Below are 14,944 nucleotides of genomic sequence, written 5' to 3'. Positions count from 1 at the left end.
AACAGCATAATTCATCAATAACTTCTCTTGAAATTTATGGAAGCATTGACCTAGATCAACTAAAAGGAAAAATTGACTCTATAACAAGCATATAGTTGGATGGTTACAGTATATCCCCACTGATGGCTTTAGTTATCTAGCTCCTCATGTAAAAACATAAGATGTATTTCTCCACCACAAATCATCAGATGTTTTTCTGTTTGCTCCTTCCTGTCCAAGACTGAGATTCAGCAAATCACCTATTTACCTTCTTCCACAAAATAATGATTTGGAGGCTGTATGCTACATGCATCTACACAGCCTGCAAGCAAGCCTCTGAGCGTCTTGTTGATCACTATTTGACTATCCACTTATTCTACTCCCATTAGAACCTGTTATTAGCTTCATACAACATTCCAACAAAATTCGATGTGTGCTTCAAAAATTATAAATTGTTCTTACTTTGCATCTACAATTCTCACATCTCCACAATGTCAAACTTCTGCTATATTTTACATTTCAATTTGCATTTAATTAGATATAGTTTAATTTCCTATCTCATGTATATCCCCAGATTTCATATGTTCATGGATATCTATTTTTATATTGCTTTTAATACAATGATATTTTATTGATTTCTCACTGTTCTTTCTCTAATCATTTCATATAAGTGGCTGGTGTTCTTATCTGTTAAGGATACTCTGTCATTGAGTATACTGGAATCTGAGATGGGTAGTAAGGGTTTGATGCTCAACCCATGGTCCATAAGACCATAAGACATAGGAGCAGAAGTTAGGCTATTTGGCCCATTGAGTCTGCTCCACCGTTCAATCAAGGCTGGTAAGTTCCTCAACCCCTTTCTCCTGGCAACCCTTGATAATCAAGAACCTATCTAGCTCAGTCTTAAATGTACTCAATGACCTTGCCTCTATCGCCTTCTGTGACAGTGAATTCCACAGATTCACCACTCTCTGGCTGAAGAAGTTTCTCCTTATCTCCATTCTAAAAGGTCTTCCTTTTACTTGAGGGCTGTGCCCTCAAGTCCTAGAATCTTCTACCAGTGGAAGCATCTTCCCAACATCCACTTTGTCCAGGCCATTCAGTATTCTGCAAGTTTCAATTAAAACATCCCACATCCATCTAACCAGGAAACTAATGGCCAGATCATTTCAGACATTGATCCTGCTTCCTGTCTGCATTAATAATACAGTACAATTTTGAGATGGAATACTGTTAATTGGACCAGGTTGTTACATAACTAATGGCTTTGGACACTGAATGGAAGTGAGATCTGGCACTAGATTTGCAATGTTCAAAGGCAGATGCAGCCATGACAGGGCTTACTATTATGTAACCGAATGGAGCAGACATGAGATCAGGGAGCCAGAGGTATCACTGTGCATACAAGTGGCCAAAAGGTCATTGGGAAAGGAACATTTCCTGTTTGAATCACCATATGTTTTTAAAACTTGTATTCATTGGCTGCTTTATGTAATGGCTTGCTAAATTTTTCAAGACATCTGAGCAATTGTATGTATTAGAATGTTCAATTTCCCCAGTCTCAACTTCGAAAAACATCTTCTCGTCCTTCCCAATTCATTTGCAAACTCTTGACAAAGTTTAACACGCCATTAATTGGAGATGAGAGTGTTGCCAGGTGTTATATCCTCCCACTGTACCCGGCCTTGCTTTTAAAGTGATAACAAATCAACAGGGAGCTTGGTTTTCAAAGCATGCCTGCAATTTATTTCAATTACATAGGCATTTGAAAATTAGACTTTAATTGCAAGGGAGTGAAAAGAAATGAGGATTGAATAGAAAAGAGCACTTAAAGCAGAATTGAATGGAGAGCAGGCTGCATGGGCTATGAGATCTACTCCTGCTTTCTTATGTTCTTATGTTCTTTGATATGAAAAAGAATGAAGCTATCAAATTCTTGCCTCAAATTCTGTACACTCCCTTTCAATCCAACACCCCTGCCCACTTCCTATCCCACCCTCACTTGCGATCCCAAACTCAACCAGATTAATCATAACTGTTGCATTTTATTGATTATCAATTGACCTTCTAATTTCACATCCTCCCATGCACGTAATCTGCCAACATAATTCATACATTCATAACACTGCACATTCTCATGCTTGCCTGTACAATGCTGCTGCCAAAATCCTCTTCAATGCCGTAACCACCTTCCGAAACTTTGGTCATCTGGCAATAGTTAGAAAAAATTAGATTAGTGAAGGGAGAACAGTTTTGTACATCAGAAATATAAGAAGAGAAGATAACAGAGCAAAGTCAACTAACACTACATAAAAAAAACGTGCCTGTGGCCACAGTAAAGAAAAAATAAGATTAAAGTACATTGGTGAAATATTTACCATCTTCCTTTAAAAATGCCTCCTCCCCAAGATTCCAGTTTGGTTTATTTAAAGGTGAGAATTGTGCAATGCTTGGAGACTTGATTGAACTCCCAAAATTTCAAGCCAAAAGACTCAAAATGAGTTTACCATTTTTCATGCATGCTGCATCAATCTTTAGGCTCAATTGGTCTAGTTGGGTAATGTGAGAGATAATGGGAACTGCAGATGCTGGAGATTCCAAGATAATAAAATGTGGGGCTGGATGAACACAGCAGGCCAAGCAGCATCTCAGGAGCACAAAAGCTGACGTTTCGGGCCTAGACCCTTCATCAGAGCTGGGTAGTTGGGTAATGTGTCTGATTTAGGTGCCTTTTGTGACACTGGACCTCACTGCCAGGGTTCGAGAGTTCAAATATCACACCAACAACTGAATACATAATGCAGATGAGCAAACCACTGGAGCTGTATTATTGGTTGTTCTTTTCCTCAGATATAATGTCACATTTAGGCAGTCTGCTTGTTTTGTAGGTTCATATACATTAAAAATACCACACCATGATACTCCATGAAGAATAGCAGGAGGTCCTGACTAACAGTACTCCATCAAGTAACAGAATGAGAAGGATAAATTTCACCAGTCACTTCATTGCTAAGTCATGGGATCTTGACATACAATAAAGTGGCAATGGCATTTATGTAAATAACAGCAACTATTGTACTTCTACTTGAATAAATGTAGGTAAAGCAGCTTGAGAAGTTGCAAAAAGCTGTAATTAAACACAATGCAAGTCTTTTAAATCAAAAATTGCTTTTAATCAAAGTCATTATTTAAAATAGATTAAGAATGCATTAAGAGCATGAACACTCTATGCAGTAATTTGAACAAATAAAGCCAGTTTCAGAATAAAATATTAAACAATTTTCAGCTATATGCAGGTATGATTAATAACCTGTCCATGACATACAAATAACATCAGTTCAAATTAAAGTTGTGAGCGGTTAACTAGATTTAAAAGTAGAAAACTGAAGACCAATTCACATGCAAGAAAGGTCTTAATTACAACAGTCCTAAAATCTCAAATTTAAATCTGCCTTTGTTGGTATCAATAATTAGCTGAAACACAATCAGTTATATTTTAATTATTTATCTATTAAGTCTATTGCCAGTAAAACAGAAATGCATTGCTATATCTGCAATGATACAACTGCGGGTTCAAAGGAGATTTCAGAAGAACGCTGAAGCAACACTTCCAGCTGATGCTCTGGAGGCCAATGGAATAGAGCTTTTACAAAATCATAATCTGACCTGTCAGACAATGGAAAATCGCAAGGGATTTGAATGAGCATACTGCAGGGACCAAGAGTTTGTTGATATCAGCAATATTACATTTTCTTTCACTGGTGTGCACAGGGATCAGTGCTGATATTGATAGTGTAAGCACATCATAATTCCCAGCACTACAAAATGGAATATTATCAAAGATTAAGGTCGGATTTCCCAGCTAAATAATTTAAAAGCAAGAATGGATTGAAGTGATATCAGTTTAATCTTGCACTTCAATTGAAAACACTTAAAAGCCAAACTACATTAGAAGATGCTCATGATGCAGCAATTTCATGTATAGCAGTAATGGAAACTTTACTGCTCAGAAAGAGCACATCAGTAATTGGCATCCTGTATTGGATAGCACATCCTGTGATTCTTGATTTTTCACATGTTAGAGATCTCAATCAAAGCACAGCAACAAAAATCAATGAAGATTATGCTTAGAAAATTTAAATTTATCAATTCCCACTTGTCAGTTGAAGGGGAAGTACATCCAAACTGGATTGCCCGTAATCTTAAATGCAACAAAGCAAGATATCTCCTTGTTTATGTCATTTTCTGATGCAATTTCATGTTGTAGAACCACTGATTAGAGGCAGAACGGCAGCATGCAATTTGTATCAAGCTCTTACATATGTCAATATGAGGTTCTACATGGTGAGAACATAAAGTGATTGGCCCACATCTCAAGTCAGTGAGTTTCATGTATCAGAGCATCCAGTTATGGGTCAACTTAGTAGAATGCACTCCTTTAAGATATTGAGAACCACTTGAACAAACAGTTCAACAGTTAAGTTAAACATATTGGACTGCATTTTTCAATGATAATATTAAAAAATCTTGCGTGTTTTATCCCTATTGCACATCTGGACCCAGATGAAATTCTGACCTGTGTGCATGCATTGTACATACTCAGGATATTTTAACTTCTGGAAGTGCACTGTCCTGGTCACTCTAACAATGACTTTAGAGTTGGAAACTTAGGTTTGATGCCCATATTAATGTAGAGATTTAGCTAAATTTCCTGCCGCCACCAAGATAATTGCTCCCAGGTGGAGGGCAGCAAGAAAAGCCTACAAAACACCTCTGTCCTCACCCACTCTCCAAACAATGACCATCTACTTCCATACCCTTTCTAATAATTACCTGTCCCCAAAAAATCTCATCCACATTCCTCATAAAAACTCACCCCTTATCCCTGACGATGTTTAGCTTTACTTCCCTATATCCCAACATTGCTTGCCCTCTCCCACCCCTGACAATGTTGTCCATCCCTTTCACATTCCAACAATGGACACCCAACCCAAAGTCTGAACCATTGGTTGTTTTCCTTTACTCATTTCAATGTACCCCACTGGATTGGACCCTATTAATAGGTAAAGAACTTGCAGTGGTTTGTTATTGCCTTCTAGAAACTTTATTGTCTACATGTGTTGTGTTGCCTTCCGGGTGCCAGGATCCAGGACGTCACTGATAGAGTGCAGAGAATCCTCGAGGGTGAAGGTGAAGACCCAGAGGTGGTGGTGCATGTCAGCACTAATGACGTCGGGAAGAAAAGGAGGAGCATTCTACAGCGGGACTTCAGAGAACTCGGAAGAAGCCTGAAAAGCAGGGCTTCCAGGGTGGTTATCTCTGGTTTGCTTCTAGTTTCTCGGGCTGGAGAGGGCAGGAACAGCGAGATAATGGACCTGAATGTGTAGCTGAGGGACTGGTGTCGGAAGCAAGGATTTAAATTCTTGGATCACTGGGGTATGTTTTGGGGTAAGAATAAATTGTACAGGAGGGACGGTTTGCATCTTAATAATCAGGGGACCAGCTATCTGGCAGGCAGGTTTGCCACTGCAACACAGGTGTGTTTAAACTAAGTAATGGGGGGGAAGGGGCCAAACTGGAAATTTAAGAATCAAGTTAAAGGGAAAGAGAGAATAAGAGAGGTTAAGAAGGACAACAGAATCAACAGAGCAGAAAACTCAAGAAGGGATCGTACAGTATCGCCAAGTGAAATAGGGATTGATAGGAAGGGTGAGGGGAGAAACAAATTAAAAATATTATATATGAATGCACGAAGCATAAGAAATAAGGTGGATGAGCTTGAGGCTCAGTTGGAAGTTGGCAAGTATGATGTTGTGGGGATAACTGAGACGTGGCTTCAATGGACAGGGCCTGGGAAATGAATATTCAAGGTTATACGTGCTATCGAAAGGACAGACTGGTGGGCAGAGGAGGTGGGTTAGCCCTGTTGGTGAGGAATGATATTCGGTCCCTTGTGAGGGGAGGGTGGCAAATGTTGTCCCACTTTTCAAGAAAGAAGGGAGTGAGAAAACAGGAAATTACAGACCGGTTAGCCTGACGTCAGTAGTGGGAAAGATGCTGGAGTCAATTATAAAAGATGAAATTACGACTCATTTGGATAGCAGTAACAGAATAGGTCAGAGTCAGTGATAATGGGATAATAAAATGTGAGGCTGGATGAACACAGCAGGCCCAGCAGCATCTCAGGAGCACAAAAGCTGACGTTTCGGGCCTAGACCCTTCCATGGATTTACGAAGGGGAAATCGTGCTTGACTAATCTTATGGAATTTTTTGAGGATGTATCTATGAAGATGGACAAGGGAGAGCCAGTGGATGTAGTGTGCCTGGACTTTCAGAAAGCCTTTGATAAAGTCCCACATAGGAGATTGGTGAACAAAATTAGAGCACATGGTATTGGGGGCAAAATACTGGCTTGGATTGAAAATTGGCTGGCTGACAGGAAGCAAAGAGTAGTGATAAATGGGTCCCTTTCGGAATGGCAGGCAGTGACCAGTGGGGTACCACAAGGTTCGGTGCTGGGACCGCAGATGTTTATGATACATATTAATGATATAGACGAAGGCATTAAAAGCAATATTAGCAAATTTTCTGATGACACAAAGTTGGGTGTCAGTGTGAAATGTGAGGAGGATGTTAGTAGAATACAGGGTGACTTGGACAGGCTAGGTGAGTGGACGGATGCATGGCAGATGCAGTTTAATGTGGATAAATGTGTGGTTATCCACTTTGGTGGCAAGAACAGGAAGGCAGATTACTATCTAAATGGAGTCAAGTTAGGTAAAGGGGAAGCACGAGATCTAGGTGTTCTTGTACATCAGTCAATGAAAGCAAGCATGCAGGTACAGCAGGTAGTGAAGAAAGCTAATGGCATGCTGGCCTTCATCACAAGAGGAATTGAGTATAGGAGCAAAGAGGTCCTTCTGCAGCTGTACAGGGCCCTGGTGAGACCGCACCTGGAGTATTGTGGGCAGTTTTGGTCTCCCAATTTGAGGAAGGACATCCTTGCTATTGAGGGAGTGCAGCGTAGGTTCACAAGGTCAATTCCCAGAATGGTGGGACTATCATATGTTGAAAGATTGGAGCGACTGGGCTTGTATACTCTTGAGTTTAGAAGGATGAGAGGGGATCTGATTGAGACGTATAAGATTATTAAGGGATTGGACACTGTGGAGGCAGGAAGCATGTTTCCACTGATGGGGAGTCCAAAACCAGAGGACACAGTTTAAAAATAAGGGGTAGGCCATTTAGAACAGAGTTGAGGAAAAACCTCTTTATCCAGAGAGTGGTGGATATATGGAATGCTCTGCCCCAGAAGGCAGTGGAGGCCAACTCTCTGGATGCTTTCAAGAAAGAGATAGACAGAGCTCTTAAAGATAGTGGAATCAAGGGTTATGGGGATAAGGCAGGAACAGGGTACTGATTGTGGATGATCAGCCATGATCATAATGAATGGTGGTGCTGGCTCGAAGGGCCGAATGGCCTACTCCAGCACCTATGGCCTATTGTCTATTTATTATCTGCCAAAAGTATTTTGGAAAGATTTACAGGCTGCCAATCAAATTGTCTAAGCACATTACAAACCTACACTCCATGGCCAATAAGTCCTAGCAAGAGATTTGCACCAGAATTGGGATGCTACCCTTGCGCCAAAAAAACTCCAATTTATACATGAGAAACAATTACAAAAGAAAAAGCCTTAAGCACTTGAAAAAATCTGAGCACCATTCTGGAAGAATACTGACTGCAACCTGAGTTTGTCACAGACTGGCCTCACGGTACCACAGTACCAAGCATTGGTTTATTCTTTTTGTGTTGCCTCGCTCCGAGATCTGGAAAGATGAAAGATAGAAAGCCCATGCTTGGTCAAGGGTGGACACTGCGCCATCACTGCAGAACATACAGTCTGTGCCATTGTGTCTTTCATGAAATCCTGCAAAATTTACAGCCATCCAAGTAGATTTGACTTGTCGCCTTTGTTGTAATCCAGTATGTTTGGAAAATCCGATTTCCTTCACATGGAAATTGAAGGGCAAAGCCAATGTACATATTAGTAGCACCAACAAGCTATGCTCATAGTCTAATACATTCTCTAAGTAGCACATAATGTTTAAAAAATAAACTCATTGCCAAACAGAACAAATGACAATTTTTTTTTTAAAAAGCTGCATCAGTTTTACAAATATAATGTAACGGATTATGTGCCTGTAGGTGTGGCCATCTTCTAGAGCTGGAGGTGTGATTCCTTCCACATTAGTGTGGTTAAAATTCACAGTTCATATCCTGAAATAGTTGTTAAGCTGCAAATGTAAGGCCTAATGTCTTCTTCAGATACTCTTTATTAAATTGGTTTGTCCTGAAATCCAGAAAACAGTGATTGGCTGTATTCTGAAAAACCAACACTACTTGTGGATTAACCAGCGATCCTTGAAAGGGTGCTGGGAAACCAAAACAAAAAAAGGTAATATTTCTACAAAGTATTTACTTGAGCATAGACTGGGACACACCGAGGTTTCACATTAAAAGAAGACAATCTTCACCAGTGCCATCACTCACCCTCCTCATCAATACATCACTCACTTCCCCAATAGTTGCTTCCCTTCCACTTGGTGTTTTACAAACCCTATCACCCCACTCTTGTTCTGGTCACTGCCTAAACCATTTTCCTGACCATTTCTCCAAATGACCTGATCTCATTCACGATCTCTTCCAGGAGCTATTGGCAACACAGGAGTCAAAAAGTCAAAAGGAGAATGAGTAGTAGGTGGCTTTAAAAGTCTAACTTAAATAAGGGCTGTTGGGCTTATTCTTTCCTACAGAGCAATTCTTCTTCTATTATGGTGTGGATAATTATAGGCTAATGATCTGCAATCTGCTTGAATATATCAGCCATAGCTTAGCGGATGACACACTTATCTCCAAATCTCAAGATTCTGAGTTTAAGTCTTCAGGACTTGAGCATAAACCTCATGCTGGGCAATGAGTTAACCCTGGTACACAGACTAATGTTTATTTTTTTCCTCAATCAGCATCACAAAAAAAAGCAAATCTCTTGGAGTCAATATAGGATTAGGGATAAAATTCTCTACCGTTTAGAGTCATACCTGCCACCAAGGAAGATGGGTTTGATTGTTGGAGGTCAGTCATCTCACATTCAGGACATCATTGCCAATATTCTTCAGGATAGCGTTTTAGGCCCAACCATCTTGCTTCATCAGTGACTTTCTGTCCATCATAAGGTCAGAAGTGGGGTGTTTGCCAATAATTGCACAATGTTCAGCCATTCGCGACTCCTCCAATATTGAAGCTGCCCATATCCAAATGCAGCAAGACCTGGGCAATATCAAGGCTTGGGCTGCCAAATGACAAGTAACATTTGTGTTATGAAAATGCCAGGCAATGACTATATCCAATAAGAGACAATCTAACCATCACTCCTTGATATTCAATGGCTTTACTGAAACTGAATTCCCCCATTATCCACATCCTGAGGGTTACCACTCACCAGAAACTGAGCTGGACAGCTATATAAAAATGGTGATTACAAAAGAAGGTCAGAGGCTAGGAAACCTGCTGTCTGTAGCTCACCTCCTGATTACCAAAGCCTGTTCACCATCTACAAAGCTTAATTCATGAGTGTGATGGAATACTCTCCACTTATCTGGACGGGTGCAGCTGCAACAATAATCAAGAAACTTGAACCTATCCGGAACAAAGCAGCTCACGTGATTAGCACTGCATCCACTAATATCCACTCCCTCCACTGTTGTATGTATGATTTACAAAATGTACTGCAGAAATTTAACAAAGATCCTGAGGTACTGCCATCCTAATCCATGACTACTACACCTGCATGTGTGAGGGCAGCAGAAACATAACAATACTACCACCTGCAAGTTCCCCTTCAACACACATCCCATCCTAACTTGGAAACATATCACTGCTCATTCATTGTAGCTGGGTCAAAATCCTGGAATTCTCTCCCCAATGGCATTATGGGTCTTCCAACAGCACATGGGCTTCAGCAGTTCAAGAAGGGAACTCACCACTATCTTCTCAATGGCAACTTGGGATGGGCAATAAATGCTGGCTCAGCCAGCAACATCCGCGTCTCATGAGTGAAAAAATAAATGTCGTATTGCTGTTATGGGAGCTTGCTGTGCTCAAGTTGGCCACCACATTTCCCGCATCACAACAACTTACAATTCAAAAGCATTTCATTCACTGTAAGGTAATTTAAGAATTTGGTGGTCATGTTCCCAATATAAATGCAATTCTTCCCTTTAAGATTATCTTCAACTAAAATTTTTTTAGGACTTGATGTCCAAGGAATTTGTATTCTAGGGTTAATTATCAACTCATAAATTCTTCCAACATGTATACCAAGGGCAGGTGGTAGGCGTAGGAGGCCTACATGGACAAAACAGCTGAACTCTGTGGGTGATCCCAACTAACCCTGATATCAAAGGAGTGTTTGATTGAGTGGGATTATAGAACCCAAACAAAACTATGGCATCAATGGGTCTTAGTTGGAAAAGTTATTCACTGGTTTGAGCTATACCTAGCAAAAGGAAGATGGAAAGAAATTGGAGCAATGAGGTTGGTGGCTTGCTCATCAAATTGGCTGGTTATCGTACAGACATTTCATCACCATGCTAGGTATCATCATCAGTGGAGCATCCGAAGAAGCGGTGTTGTCCTATTTCGCTTAGTATTTATATGATCTGGTCTGTTAAGTTGGGTTGTGTCATTTCCGATTCCGTTCTGCATGGGTTTGTATATGGGATCTAATTCCACATGTTTGTTGATTGTGTTACAGTTTGAAAACCAGGCCTCTAGGAATTCCCGTGCATGTCTGTGTTTGGCTTGAGCTAGGACAGTCATGTTGTTCCAGTTAAATTTATATCTTTCAATGTCCGAGTGCACTGAGATGAGGGAAAGTTCTTCGTACCATTTTGCTGTTAACTGGTGTTTGTGTATCCCAATGATAAGTTTCCTTCTGGTCTGTCCAATATAATATTTGTTGCAGTCATTGCAAGGTATTTTGTAAACTAGTTAGGTCCTGCAAGTCATGGATATGGGGTTGTTGGTCCTATGAGTGTTTGCTGTAATGTGGCTGTGGGTATGTCTCCTACCAAAACACCTCATGGTCACAGGAGTCTTTTTGTCAGTTCTGATATGTTCTTGACATAGGGTAGTGTGGCCTGTGTCTTGGCGTGTACTGTGACCTCTTGGCATTGTCTATCTAGTAGGCACTGCAGATTAAGTTGTTGGGATATCCGTTGTTAGCAAATACCTTGTATAGGTGCTCTTCCCACTACTTGCATAGTTCTGGTGTGTTGTAACTCATTTGAATAGTGTCCTAACAGAGCTTTGTTTATGAATGTTGGAGTGATTGCTGTTGAAATTGAGGATTTGATCAGTGTGGGTTGCCTTCCTGTTTACTATGGTTTGGAACTCCCTATCGGTCATTCGTTCTACCCTGGTGTCCAGAAACAGACGTTGATTGCTGTCTCAGAGATAGTAGGAACTGCAGATGTTGGAGAATCTGAGATAAAAAGGTGTAGAGCTGGATGAGCAGAGCAGGCCCAGCAGCATCAGAGGAGCAGGAAAGCTGACGTTTCAGGTCCTGACCCTTCTTCATAACTGTTGTCTTCCTCTTCTCTAGTAAATTTGATCCTGGTGAAAAGTTGTTGATGCGATGGTGTATTTCTTCTAACTTGGTGCTTTTAATGATAACAAATGTGTCATCCATGTATTGGAACCATGGTTTTGGCACATGAAGGGGAGGGTAGTGGGTTCCACTCTTAGTAAGACTGCCTCTGCAATAAGTCCTGAGAAAGGTGACCCCATAGGTGTGCAATTGATTTGTTTTCAACTCGTAATGCAATCAACAAACATATAGAAGTAGACCCTATAGACAAACTCATGCAAAAAAGAACCAGAAAAGTCACTATTCAACATAACAGACTGGAAAGCATAAATTCCAAGTGAGAAGAACATTGCTTCATCAAAGGTTGTACTGATGATGTTATCTAGTATGATGACAAATCTTCTGTATGATAACCAGCCAGCTTGGTGAACAAGTCAACAACCACATCCACATCCCGAGCTACAAATCTCAATACACTCAAAGTAGCCCAACAATGGGAAACCTTTACCAATTGACTAAGTGCTACCGGCAGACAATTTCACTTTTTCCACAAATGCCTTCGGAACCAGGTACTGCCCCATAGTGTTGACTCCACTCAACAACCCACAAGCATACAAAACAGCTGAACAAAATGGCCAAACAATGGTACTGATAATGATCAATGATGCCCATAACTGATTCCACAAGTACAAGCGGGAAATTTTGTGCTAAAAATCATTACACCAAAACACTACCGACCAGCTATAGAGTACAACCCTGGAACAGGCCATCACCTTCACACAACACAGGAACAAAACAAAAAAAATCACATTCTACAGGAGAATATGACCAAGCTGATCCACCACAAAGGCAAGGACAACAACAAACCAGAAACATTGGTAAGAAATCTATCCAGTAAACTACTTACAGTAACCGAGGAAGCTAACCTAATACACGGATTAAACTATAACCATAGAGACGCGAAGAGAACAGACTTCAACACCACACTGGAATCTACATTAAAAGGTAGTGAGCTCTCAGATGAAACACAACAAGCCACCTGACAAACTATACTCCCTATGTTGAACTGTAGAAATGAATGGGACACCCTCAACACATCAGAGAGAAAAACACTCGAAGGACTCAAGAAAGACAGGAACATCATAATCTTACCAGTGGACAAATGGTGCATGACCATCATTATGAACAAACCAGATTGCATTGAGAAAGCAAAAGGACTGCTTGCAGATACAGACACTTACCAACAGGTGGAGATAGATCCAACAACGCAGCTAACAAACAGGATCACCCAAACACTGAGGAGACTAAAAGAACACAGGACAAATAACCAAAACAGATTACGTGAAATGAAACCGGAAGGCTCGAATGCTTCCTGCTTCTACTGACTACCCAAAGTACACAAACCAGACAGCCCCCTCAGACCCTTTGCCTCCCTACCAGGCGCACTCACACACAAACCGATCAAGGATCAACAACAGAGACTGAAACACCCGGTCAATGGATCACCCTACTTCTTCCACTCAACCCAGGAATTCCTTAACCTCAAGAGCATTAAAATCAATGACGAAGAGATTATGGTATACTTTCTCGTCACAGCACTATTCACGTCCATTAACGTACCACTAGCCAAAGAAACACTTGTCACATTACTGGATAAAGCAGGAACACCAGCTCCAGACAGCTCCATTAGCGAGGACAATGTACTCAGATTACTGCACCTATGCCTCACCACACGGTTCATCATTAATGACTAAATATACAAACAAACAATGGCACACCTTTGGGGTCACCCTTCTCAGGACTTATTGCAGAGGCAGGCATGCAGAGAATGGAAGCACTACTCTCCCCCTCATGCAGCCATAACTGTGGATCCAATGTGTAGATGACACGATTGTCATCATTTAATGCACCAAGTTAGAAGAAACACATCATCTCATCAACAACATTTTCACCGGGATCGAATTTACGAGAGAAGAGGAAGACAATGATCAACATTCATTTCTAGACGTCAGGGTAGAACAAATGACCAAGGGGGAGTTCCAAACCACAGTATACAGGAAGACAACCTACACTGACCAAATCCTCAATTTCCACAGCAATCTCCCCAACGTCCATAAGCAAAGCTGTGTTAGTAGGACAATTCAAATGGGCCGCAACTCATTGCAACATGCCAGAACTACACCAGAAGGAGAAAGAGCTATACAAGGTACTTGCTTACAATGGATATCCCAAAAACTTCATTTGCGGTGCCTGTTAGATAGACAATGCCAAGAGGACGCAGAATGCCCCGAAGATACAGACACACTATCCTATATCAAGAACACATCAGAGCTGACAACAAGACTCCTATGACCAATAGCACAGATACCCACAGCCACACTACGACAAACACTCATAAGGACCAACAACCCCATACCCATGACATGCAGGACCAAACTAGTTTACATAATACCTTGCAATGACTGCAATAATCATAAGATCAGCCAGATTGGAAGGAAACGATACATAAACACCAGCTAGCAGCGCAACAACACAACAAACTTTCCCTCATCTCACTGCCCTTGGACAAATGAAGATCATCATTGTAGTTGGACTAACATGACCATTCTAGCTCAAGCCAACCACAGACACACACAGGAAGTTCTACAGACCTAATTTTCAGCCTTTAATGCAATCAACAAACATGTGGAATTAGATTCCATACACAAATCCATGCAGAACAGAATGAGAAGTGACACAACTCAACATAATGGACCGGGCAGTATAAATTCCAAGCAGAGTAGAACAACATCATTCACCGGAGGCCACACTAATGGTGTTACCTAGGATGGTGACAAAACATCAGTATGATAGCCAGCTAGCTTGGCGAGCAAGCCAACAACCTCATCCACAACCCAAGCTACAAAACTTCACAAGAACCTTAAATTGGAGTTATTATTATCCATAGCAACAGGCTATAACTTATATGAAAAAATATTTTTCATCTTTCGGGGACTCGGGGGCACAATTTTCTCGTTGACTACGCAGCCAGTGTGGATCAGATTGATACTAACAGCTTCATTTGATTTCCCGATCTGGTTGGGATAGATTTATGACCTGCCTCCTTGTCCTCTCCCTGACAAGGAGAGAACTCAAGTGGAAATTTTGGACAGATATACAAGGAGACTGTGCATGAATTGTTCTTGAGAAGTTTATTTCAATCTAGGACATTAAACATAATTTTACTTTGTACTGAATAGAGCCCAGCTGATGTTATTATAAAATACTTAAGATCCTTTTATAGCCTAGGGTTAATAATAACAATATTAATGCTA

The sequence above is a fragment of the Stegostoma tigrinum genome, chromosome 4, assembly GCF_030684315.1.
Source record: "Stegostoma tigrinum isolate sSteTig4 chromosome 4, sSteTig4.hap1, whole genome shotgun sequence".
In the NCBI taxonomy this organism is placed as follows: Eukaryota; Metazoa; Chordata; class Chondrichthyes; order Orectolobiformes; family Stegostomatidae; genus Stegostoma; species Stegostoma tigrinum.
This window is presented reverse-complemented; position numbering follows the sequence as displayed.